The sequence below is a fragment of the Colossoma macropomum genome, unplaced genomic scaffold, assembly GCF_904425465.1.
Source record: "Colossoma macropomum unplaced genomic scaffold, Colossoma_macropomum, whole genome shotgun sequence".
NCBI classification, from domain to species: Eukaryota; Metazoa; Chordata; class Actinopteri; order Characiformes; family Serrasalmidae; genus Colossoma; species Colossoma macropomum.
This window is the reverse complement of record NW_023494789.1, coordinates 12,630,580-12,643,133: the sequence shown is the minus strand read 5'-3', so window position 1 is coordinate 12,643,133 and position 12,554 is coordinate 12,630,580.

Here is a 12,554-nt window from a genome sequence, read left to right as displayed (position 1 = left end):
GAAATCACTGCATGGGCTCAGAAACACTTCTGAAAACCACTGTCTGTGAAAACAGTTCATCACTGCACCCACAAATGCAATTTAAAGCTCTAAAACACAAAGAAGAAACTGTACATAAAAAGGATCCAGAAATGCTGCCACCTTCTCTGGGCCCGAGCTCATTTAAAATGGACTGAGGGGAAGTGGAAAAGTGTCCTGTGGTCCGACAAATCAACATTTGAAATTCTTTTTGGAAATCATGGACACTGTGTTCTCTGGGCTAAAGACCACTCAGCTTGTTACCAGTGCACAGTTCAAAAGCCAGTATTCATGATGGTATAGGGGTGCATTATTGCACATGGCATGTGTGACGTGTACATCTGTGAAGGCACCATTTATGCTGAACGATATATACAGGTTTTGGCAACATATGCTGCCATCCAGACGTCTTTTTCAGGGAAGGCCTTGTTTATTTCAGCAAGACAATGCAAAATCACATTCTGCATATATTACAACAGCATGGGTCCAAATTAAAAGGGTTCCAGGTGCTAAACTGACCTGCCTACAGTCCAGGCCCGTCACCCACTGATAACAATTAGCACATTATGAAATGAAAAAAATGACAAATGAGCTGTTGAGCTGCTGAAATCAAGCAAGAATGGGAAACATTTCACTTTCAAAATTACAGCAGTGTCTTCTCAGTTCCCAAAAACTTACAGAGTGATGTTCAAAGAAGAGATGATGAAACACAGTGGTAAACATGCCCCTGTCCCAAGTTTTTTGGAACGTGTTGTTGGCATCAAATTCAAAATGGGCATATATTTTTCAAAAAACAATAAAATTTCTCAGTTTCAAGATTTGATATGTTTTCTTTGTAGTATTTTCCTTTAAAAATATGGTTTACATGGTTTGCATATCATTGTATTCTATTTTTATTTACATTCTACATGTGTCCCAACTTTTTTTGGTAATGGGGTTGTACATTAAGGTCATGACAAAAATCACCAGGCCACTGCGCAACATTAGCCATCCCTGCAGTAAATCACAGCATCATCCATGAAATCCAAAGTTCAGAAAGAAACCTGATTGGTGAGTTTTTCCCCTTTTAAATCAAGCTAAAAAATCAGAATTCAAAGTTATCTTTTCCTCAGAAAAGCTCTGGTGAGCTGTTTGATGCAAATGTCCATGTTGTGAAGGTGCAGGAACATCAAAGAGCGACAGAGATAAAGTCTACCTTTAACCAAATGGCTAACACAATTACATAATGATCTGTTTGTACGTGTGAAGGACATTTAATCTCTAAGTCTGACTCAGAAATGTGGAGAATGTCTTCAGAGATCATCAACTGACCACTCCTGGGAGTTGTCCATGTCTCGTTAAACTGCTTACCTGTGCGGTCTACCTTTAAGGTATTCTTAGTTGAAAAACCTGACGTTAGCGCTTGTGGCAAGGGCTGTTAATAATTACTAGGTCTATTATGCTTAGACATCAAACAGAACTTTATTTGCTGTACGTCACGTTCAGTCGTTCCTAGAAGCGAGAATAAAGTCTTGTATCTTCAAAATGATCGCTTTTCAGAAGAAGGACAAAACAGGTTCTTAATTTTTAAGGCAAGTTAATGTGACCTAAGCAGAAAAAAGAGAAATTCCCCCTTTAAAATACTTCAAATATCTCTGCTCTCAGAACAAAACATTGTATCTTCATTTCTGTCATTTTTCAGGTTTTGACATAATTTGAAAGTGCCTGTTACCCTTTCCACTGTGTGTCAATTTCTTGATGAATGAACCAAAAGAAAAAGTATGTTTTTTCCTTCTCCTGTAAATTTTGGTGATATGAGGTTTTGTTCCGACAGCAGCAAATCGTGAATGCAACAAAATCTATTGCTCCATTTATTATGGAATGTCCACACAATGTAAAAGACTGCTGGCATCATTAAAATGGTGCAATAAAATCAATAAAACTAAAAAAATGGGGCTGTGAGGATTTGTTATGACAGTGACGATATATTGCATCAGCACCCTCAGGGTCTTCTAGGCCTTCAAAGAGGTCCTAATGATTTCTGTGAAATGTATGTAATTTTTTACATCAATCTTATTCAGTAGCATCATCATGCTTGTTGAATTTTCACTCTGCAAGTTGTTGTTCTCATATTTCATTGTTTGAAGTTTTGCTTGGAAACAAAAGAGTTAAAATCTTAAAACATCCAACAGATGGTCATCCAATCAGGGTGTTTCTCTGTGGGATCTAGGTAGATTCAGCCAGGCAAGCTTTTTCACTGGTTAGGACTTTAGGAGCTGAACTGAAAGCCTTGCATGTTAGGTTAACTGCCAACATAATTTAGAACTGAGTAAAATCAACCAATTATGTTTTGATTTACAATGGGTGGGGTGTCCAGACCTTTTTAAAAGAGGGCCAGATTGCACCTTGTCAAAATACCTGAGGGCCAAACTTTTATTTACAAATGATGCACAATATTACGCTTTTGAAATATCAGCGCATAGAATCTGAGCTTTCTGTGAGCTGCTGTGTTTCCTATCACTGCATAAAAGATGCACGAGGCTTCTTTTATTGTTGGAATGTTCATTCAGAACAGTTTGGATCAATAAGTGCTAACAATAAATAATTAAATTGTTTAAGAGTAACAATACAACATGTCTAATGTATCAATCAAATTCCTATTCAAGTGTTTACTTGTTGAAAAATATAGTTTGTGAGACAAACTAAACAAAAATCTATACATTTTTGGCTTTGTTAGGTTTCTTTACATATTGAATAAACACAGCATAGCCACATTGTTGTTCAAACTTAAAGGGTTAATATTTACTGAACTACTGACTTTGCTTTAATAAGAATTTTTCCCTCTCGCCAAAATCGCCAGTGTTTAGTTTGAGCTTTATGTCAGTAGTCTTGACTAAATGTCATTCAGTAAATGGAGCTACAGGTCTGCTGAGCTGCATCCATCAGGTGAAAGGAAGAACTGCAACATACTGGCGGGCCACTTATAAAACTCTGTAAAACAGGCCGGGTGCCGAATGAAATCTGTCCGTGGGCTGCATCTGGCACTGAGGCCCCTGCTCTAGGCCCTGTGGAAGTTCTAGATAGATCAGGGACTGTGAATACGAGCTTTAGTCTAACCAGGTTTCAGTTAGTTGCTAGGAATGGAAAACAGTAGCAGCTTCATGCAAGGACTCTTTATTGGAGTTACTATAAAACTAATACATACAAGTTCAAATATGTGTCTGTTAAAAGCTTCAAATAAAACATGAAATGTTTTTTTTATAAGCTTAAAAACTCTGGATTTACTCTACAATAGCCAAAAATAATCAGCATTAGCTTAATGCTAACATTCTACTGGAATCCCAAGGGCACTAGCAGAAATTAGCATTATCATAGGTGTGTTATTCTCACATTTTTTGCCAAGGTTTGACATCTATGGGCCAAACTAATCGCTCTAATGGTCACGGTTCACCACCGATCAACACAAGTGTTGCCAAAAGTAAGAAAACTGAATGACGAAATGAATTAGATTGATGTGGAAATCATGTATGGATCAGAATCAAAGTGAATTCAGTGCATCGTTTTTCTCAGTGTTCAAGAAATAAGAGAATAAACACGTCTCGCATTGCCCAGAGATGTAAATACGACTTTAGACTTTAAGTGCAGAGAGAGGCAGCGCGTTTTGGCGAGTTCAAAGGCATGCGAGATTGAAGCTAGGACAGGAGCATGAAAGCTAATAAAGTTAAGTAGGCCTGCATCGGGGGGAAGGACGAGCATCCTGCTTTGAACAGACCCTGTGATCAGTCGCCTCCCTCAATTAGTGTATTGTCCACTTGTACTTTCAGCCTGGGGGTTAAACTGCTAGCGCAGTGCTTTGAAGTGCTTATCCCTTCATCTGCAGTCTGATGGAGGAAAATCTGCAAGACAACAACGAAAAAAAAACACATCGAAGCTCACTGGCCAGAGAATAGATAGACCACAGCTAGAAACAGAAAAAGAAAGAGATTAGAGAAACTAGCGTGTCAGCGATAAAACAGAAATTTGACCACTAAGATATCTTTTAGAAAATCTCATAGAAATTCAGGCTAAAGAGGAACAGAGCAGTGTTTTGTCAATAATGCAATTGTTGCTAGCAATGAATGAAAGCGAATAGCCACAAATTAGCATTAGAAAATGACATCTCGCTAATTAGTGGCTACAGGCATCCAGTCTGTTAGCATGTGTGGTTGAGTTGAGGCCCATTGTATCTTAATCCGTACTTAGTAGATCACTCAAAGTGATGGTTTTAATGAATTTCATGTGGTTTTTGATGACTGTAACAGCTGGACTGAAGCAGTGCTTCTTAATTACACCCACTAATCCAATACAGCAAAACCTTGTATCTCCAAAATGGTAATTTTACAGGAGGAGGAAAAAACATACTTTACTTTTAATGTAAGTCAGTGGAACCAGACTTCTTTCCAAGTATATTTTCACCATTTCTGTTGGTCCATTCTTTGTAAAATTTACACAGGATGTAAAAGACAACAGGTATTTTCACATTATGTCAAAAACTGAAAAACAACAAAAATGGAGATCAGAGGTTTTGTTGCGATAGCAGCAATATACTAAACATGAACTACACTTACAGTGTAATTAAAATCTAAGATGTTTTTTCCAATGTCATCTTGTAGTAAGTGCAGCTAAATGGACCTGCTTCTTGCTTAGTACACAAACCACAACAAGCTTGATGTATATGAGCCTGAGTACCACTTTCCTTAAATTTTGCTCCATAACACTGTCATAACCAGGTCATAAACTCGCCATGGCTGATGTCATATGCAGTCATGAGCTGTCATGACAAATTTTATCCAGTAATATAATAGAGTCATGTTACCATTACTAGTATTTGTCTTGATGGATGTCGTCATGTTTGATGTCATGACAACTTATGTCACATGTTTATTTTTGCTAAATGTATTCTAGTTAGCAGTCATTACCACTAATTATACCACAGTTACTTCCAACATTGCAATGTGATTGGCTGACAGGCGGTCTTTGAAATCTTCTAAATTTTCAGATAAAGTATCACTGTGCCTTATCTGCCTATAACCTAACAATGACAGCCAGCCATTAAAAATGTAACAGCCATATCTTTATCACAAGCAAACCTTCTGAAGAGAACTATAATGACAGCAAGCGATTACACCCCCATTGTAATCAACAAAGCTGTTTACCCTAGACTCGAGAGGCAGAGCTCCTTTCTTGACTGCCATGTTTCTGTTTCTGACACATCACATCATGCTGAATTTTTTGAAATGCATGTGTGATTCAGTCATTGAGATGCAAACACATTCATTCAGAGTGGTTTGATGTGAAATGGTTCATTGTAGAGACTCAGATGTGTTTACAGTGGTGGTGATAGGATAGGGGTGAACCTACACATGTTTTCTGAGTTTTTGTATGTAATATTGATGATGATGAGGTATCAGGTACACCGATCAGGCATAACATTATGACCACCTCCTTGTTTCTACGCTCATTGTCCATTTTATCAGCTCCACTTACTATATAGGTGCACTTTGTAGTTCTACAATTACAGACTGTAGTCCATCTGTTTCTCTGCATACTTTGTTAGCCCCCTTTTACCCTGTTCTTCAGTGGTCAGGACCCCCATGGACCCTCACAGAGCAGGTATTATTTGGGTGGTGGATCATTTTTAGCACTGTAGTAACACTGACGTGTTGGTGGTGTGTTAGTGTGTGTTGTGCTGGTCTGAGTAGATCAGACACAGCAGTGCTGCTGGTGTTTTTAAACACCTCAGTGTCACTGCTGGACTGAAAATAGTCCACCAACCAAAAATATCCAGCCAACAGCGTCCTGTGGGCAGCGTCCTATGACCACTGATGAGGGACTAGAGGATGACCAACACAAACTGTGCAGCAGCAGATGAGCTATCGTCTCTGACTTCACATCTACAAGGTGGACATACAAGGTTAGAGTGTCTAACATAGTGGACAGTGAGTGGACACAGTGTTTAAAAACTCCAGCAGAACTGCTGTGTCTGATCCACTCTTAGCAGCGCAACACACACTAACACACCACCACCACGTCAGTGTCACTGCAGTGCTGAGAATGATCCACCACCCAAATAGTACCTTCTCTGTGAGGGTCCATGGGTGCACCTGTATAATAAGTGGAGCTGATAAAATGGACAATGAGCATAGAAACAAGGAGGTGGTCATAATGTTATGCCTGATCAGTGTACCTGATATGATAGGATTTTGGAAAGAACCTCATAGCACTTCAGTGAACAGTTTTGTGATGATTTAGTTTATTTTGTAATGTACTGAACCTGTAAAAGTTAGTACTTTCTCCATTTAGTTTTCTTCAGAATGAAGAGGCTTGTTTGACAGGTTTACAGGTTTGGAGCTCATCTAGATAAGACAAAACGAAATGAACTGTGACCAGAAGCACCTTCCAGCTTCCTTTTTATCAGAGGGTTAGCTAGGACTTTTAGAATGTGGTGACCAGGTGAGACTCAGAGATTATGGTGTCAATGCGAGAAAAAAATAAATAAAATAATGTTACTGTTAAATAATGTTAATGCTACTGTTAATGGCGTAAAAGGTGATGTGCTGGTTTTTCTCTGTACATAACCAAATCTGCCCATGAATAAAATATTACATCAATACAACTATTACTGAAAGTAAACTAAAAGTGAAAACAAGTCATTTTCACATACAAGCAGTTCACTCAGGCTGCCCTCACCACAGGTTATCACAGCGTCAGTAGAAGAACAAACACAGGAGTGGCCACGATTCTGCTGCAAGAAGAGCTCTTTATTAAACACACCAGCAGAAAGGGGCACATACAGAAGGCCGAACTCATGGGAGAGGTCACTACTAGCCCCACACTACACCCCAATGCACACACAAAAACCCCCAACTAATCCCACATCCCAACACATCATAACATAAGAAACACATATACATAACTATAACGCGCATGAGCCTTTGTGTGTGGCCATCTGCATAGCCACGCCTCCAAAGTCTCAGAACACTGCATTATACACGAGTCTAGTAATTAGACAGCTAGACAGTGCTGTACATATTCAACTGTAAAAGTAATTAGTTAGCATTGATAAACAATTATATCTGACTAATTTTTCATAGTTAACTGATTTTACCATCTCATAGCCTCCTTCATAATGTAGCTCTCAGAGCAGCACTGCTGAAGGACCCAGCGCACATTCACTCACCTGTTTACTGAGTAAAATAGTGTCTCACAGCAAAATATGCTAATTATTAAACACGTCATCAGACTTTTATAACTGACTGGTGGCAGATTTTCACCATAAAGCTTTATTAAGGGTGTCTGACTGATGATGGCTGACTGTCCATAATTGGGGGGCCATAATTCACACTAGGACAGCACTGGCCACCCCAGCCATCCCTTGGCTACACCTCTACTTTCTATTTTCTATTCAAGTGAACTGCCTTTTATTACAAGCAAATTTTATCAGAGAGAGAGAGAGAGAGAGAGAGAGAGAGAGAGAGAGAGAGAGAAAGAGAGAGAGAGAGAGAGAGAAATTAGTGAAAGTAAAGAGAAGAAGACAGCAAGTAAAAACAAAAACACTGAGTAAAAGAGAGAAGCCAGAGAAGAGAGAGAGTGAGAGAGAGAAAAATGGGTGAAGAAAAAGAAAGAAAGAAAGCGAGAGAAAAAGCATAAAGAAAATAAGAAAGAAAGAAAGAAAGAAACAAAGAAAGAAAGAAAGAAAGAAAAAACAGATAAAGGTGAAGAAAGCAAACATAAGAGAGGAGACAGTATGAGAGAGAGAAAGCAGAGAAGAAGGAAAGAAAGAAAGAAAGAAAGAAAGAAAGAAAGAAAGAAAGAAAGAAAGCAGAGAGAATGAGAGAAAGAGAGAAAAGGGAAAGATGGCAGAGAGAAGGAGAGGATAAGAGAAGGCAGAGGGAATCGTAGAAAGAAATAAAAAGAGTTGAAAATAAGTGAAGAACACAAGCAAAAAGAGAGAAGATAGAAAGAAAGAAGTAAAAAGAGAGAAAGCAGGCAGAGTATTAGAGTAAGAGACATGAAGTGAGACATAAAAGTAAGAGACTGAAGAAAGTAAGCAAAACGAGGGAAGGCAGAGTAAAAAGAAAGAAAACTGAGCGAATGAGAGAGAGACAGAGAGAGAGAGAAAGAGAGAGAGAAAGATAGAGAGAGAGAGTAAGAGCACAGTTGTCAGCAGAATCAGATGGCTTTGGAGCCAGAAGCAGCCGAATATACAATTAAAGTGTGGAGTTAAGACGGGCTTTGAAGTCGGACATGCTCTCTAACGCTCTTACAGTCTGAGAAAGAAGCCATTCATCCTGCTGTTCCGGCCTGTTAACAGGATAGAGTTAAAAGGGCCAATTTGAAGAAAATAAGCAGAGTAAACTTTAATTCTGACGCCTGATCCATAGTGGGCGACAGAGCGAACGCTATCGTCATAATCGCCAAAGCCGAACCTCACGGGCTGTTAGTCAGTGATGAGGGGGGAGGGGGGAGGGGGTTCAGATTAATTACCACTTCACTGTTCGTTTTTATGTTATTAATCGTGTTTTGTGGTGGCTTAAAACTTAAATAATGCATAGAGACAGTGTTTGATGTTGAGCGTGAGAAGGAGAAGGTGGGGTGTAACAGTGTCTCTGGGAAGATTAGCCCCCAAAAAATGCCCTCTGGTGGTGTCGTTTACAAACCAAGGCGACAAAGCATTATGGGTTGTGTACCGTTCAAAATTCTGAAATAACTGTTTTAATAATATAAATATTTTGACATTTTTTCTGCAAATTTTATTGTACCACTGCTATTTATTTTCTCCATTTTGCATGGATGAAAAAAATATAATGCATTTTATGTTTTATTTTTTTACTATTACTTTAAATTCAGTAAATAAACAGTAATTGTGCTCTAAAATCGTGTTCTCTGTAGAGAATATGTTCACTTATTTTCACTTAGAAAATCAACAAGACATTATTTGACCAGGGGTGCCTAGACTTTTGCACACGACTGTAACTGAGAAAGCCGTATAGCATCAACAATGAACAATATAAATAATATCAAGAATGACTTGCATTTGCAAGGTTATTAAAGCAGGTAACATGACAAGAATTTACCATAGATATGTAATTACAGTATATTATTTATTATTTAATAACTTTTTCTTGTTTAAGTATCAGAGTCCAAAAATGTGAAATATTAAAAGAAGTGCCTAAAGGTATCTTCTTACTTTTAGTTTGTAATATTTTGATCTACGCTGTGTAAGTTATCGCTCAACAGAATTATTACTATTATTAATATGACATATCATAACTTTTTTAAACAGTAGTCTATTACTTACTAATTATTTGCTAAATTTGAGAGAAAATGTGGTATGTGCAAAAGTTTGGGAAGCACTGGTCAAACTGGTGAAATATTTTTGTTTATTTGTTGATTTTTATAAGTGAAAATATTTTTTTATAAGTGGAAATAAATGAACATACTTCTGCAAATATGTATATTATAAAAACAGTAAAATTATTTAACATTGTCCCCTGTAGAGGATTTGTTAATATACTTGCAATAAGAAAATCTACAAAATAGGTAAGCAATATGACAAAGTGGCACACAAACTTTTGCACATGCCTGTAACTGAGAAAGCTGTACAACATCAAAAATGAAGTTATAATGAAATTAATATGCAGAATGTTTGAATATTTGAAAGTTTTCGAAGCAGATAACATGACAAGATTTTACAATAAATATGTAATTACAATACATCTGTACATTATTACTGGACAGAATAATCACTTGTATTGATATGACATATGACAACAATGTTTTTGTACAGTAGTGTATTAGTTAAATGTAACACATTGAAATATATAAAACATAAAATGTGGTTTGTGCATTTTGTAAATATAAAAAAATATGTAAGTAATTTAACCAGGGGTGCACAAACTTTTTAAAAGACTGTGAAGATGCACTGGTCAGGCTGCTCCGGGGATTCAGAAATAGTCCCACCTGTCATATCTTTAAAGAAAGCGTTTGCTCTTTGAATGTGGGTGTTTAGTTAAGAAGAATAAACACTTTCCTGTGTACGGAGAGCGAGAGAGAAAGGCCAGCAGCCTCTGACCTTGTTCTGACCAGTTTGAAATCTCTCTCTCCAGAGACCTTTTCCTCTTTTCTGTCAGAGAGAGAGGGAAAGCGAGAGCGAGCGAGAGCAGTGCTTTGAGATTAGACAAGTTCGTATCGTGGGATGGAAGCTCATGTCAGGCTTTTTGCAGCCGTGCAGAGGCGCCAACTTTCAAAACCACTTCAGAGAGCGAGGTGGAACGGAGAGAGAACAAAGCTAGCCCTCTGCTGAGCACCTATCTCAGAGCCAGCCTTGAAGACTGGAGCTGGAAAAAAAAGGAAAAAAAAAAAGGGAAAAAATAAAAAATATTCCCACCGAAATAAACAAGAGCAGATAAAGAGAGGCGCTGCTGATGGTGGGACCGGCAGACGTGAGCTTTGTTCCTTTCATCTCAATATGAAACTGATGTATCGTGTGGAAGACAAACAGGAAAATAAATAAATAGATATGAACATTTTAAAAGGGTAAAGAAGAAAAGAAATTGCTTGCCGACAGCACTGCCACTGCTAGAGTTTTTTTCTGCCACCCAGTTCTCTCAAAAATTCAAAAATTATGGTCATAAAATAAGAGCCAGTCTATTTTGCTGCTGTTATATTAAAACAATTAAGTGCAAATTAAAATGAACTCCTAAAAATATTTGTTGAAAAATTATAATATTATTTAAACTTAAAAAAGCTGGTTCTTCAAGGGTTCTTTAGTAAAGGGAAAGGTTCTCTTTAGAACCATGAGTTCTATATAGAAGCATTCCATGCTTAACCGGTTCTTTGCATGGTGAAATGGTTCTTCAGATTGATGAACATTGTGCTTTATATGGTTCTATAATCAATTTTGGCCTAAATAGCACAGAAAAGGTTCTGCTATTGTTACAGTCTTGATAGCAGAACCCCTTTAGGTGCTAAAAAAGACAAAAAGTCACTTTCGGCCTAAAAGCACCAAAAAGGGTTCTGCTATTGTTACAATCCTGACATCGTCACAGTAGCAGAACCCTTTTTGGTGCTAAAAGAGATTTATTAAAGGTTTGAAGAGGCTTCACATAATATAAAGGTTCTGTATCAGTTAGAGCTGTTTCACTATGTGGAAGCTCTTTAAACTTTAAAAAAAGGTTCTTTTCAGTCCACTGAAAGCTTCATTAGGTAACCAAAGGTTGTTCTTCTCTGAAAATGGGCCAAAGAACCCTATTTAGCACCTTTATTTAAAAAAAATGTAGAGGATATTTCAAAATAATAAACCTGATTGTCATTTTTAAAAAGTAAGCTTTCACTTAAAGTGATATCTGCTGTAATTTACCCTCTATTTTGCTGCTGTTATATCAAAACAATTAAGTGCAAATTAAAATGAACATTATTCACACTTAAAAAAGATGGTTCTTCAAGGGTTCTTTAGTAAAGGGAAAGGTTCTATTTAGGACCATGAGTTCTTTATAGAAGCATTCCACGCTTACCCCGTTCTTTGCATGGTGAAATGGTTCTTCAAATTGATGAACAACGTGCTGTATATGGTTCTATAATCGCTTTCGGCCTAAATAGCACCAAAAAGCGTTCTGCTACTGTTACAGTCTTAATAGCAGAACTGTTAAGGGTTTAAAGAGGCTTCACGTATTATAAAGGTTCTGCTTAGAGCTGTTACACTGTGTAGCAGCTCTTTAAATTTCACCATCCAGTAAAAGTTTCTTTTCTGTGACGTTATGATAACGATGCTGTAAAAGTCAGTAAAGATCAAAAAGCTGCTGGGAGGAAGATCATCACTCTGACAGGGGTTACAGCCTCATCAGGTGACAATAAACACGACAGACTGCTGTATATCTTACAGTTAACACCACAGTGTTTACTCTTTAACACCTGCAGTAATGAGTTTATACACACAGAGAGAGAGAGAGAGAGAGAGAGAGAGAGAGAGAGAGAGAGAAAGAGATAGATAGACCGAAAGAAAAAGATGGAGAGAGACAGACAGAGAGAGGGCAAGAGATAGAGAAAAGGGTAAGAAAGAGAGAGTGAGAGAGGGTAAGAGAGAGTGAGGACAAGAGAGAAAGAGAGAGAGTGGGAGGAAATGAGAAGGATAAGGAGAGAGAGTAAGAAAGTAAGAGTGAGAGAAGGCAAGAGAGAGAGACAGAGAAAGACAAAGAGAGAGAAGGGGTAAAAAAGAGAAGTAGAGGGTAAGAATGAGAGAAAGAGAGATGGAGAGAGAGGGTAAGAAAGAGAGAGAGAAAGAGAGAGAGAGGGAGAGAAAGAGTGAGAGAGAGAAGAGTGAAAGAGAGAGGCTATTAAGAAGACAGAGGGGAGAAAAGTGAGGAGTGAGAGACGAGTGAGAAAGAAAGAACGGGGTGACAGAAAAAGAGAAGAGTGTAAGAGAGAGGAAGGGTGGGAGAGAATTATGACAAGAGAGAGGGAGAGTGACAGAGAGAGAGAGAGATGGTTATACAGTATGTGATGCAGAAAAGATCATC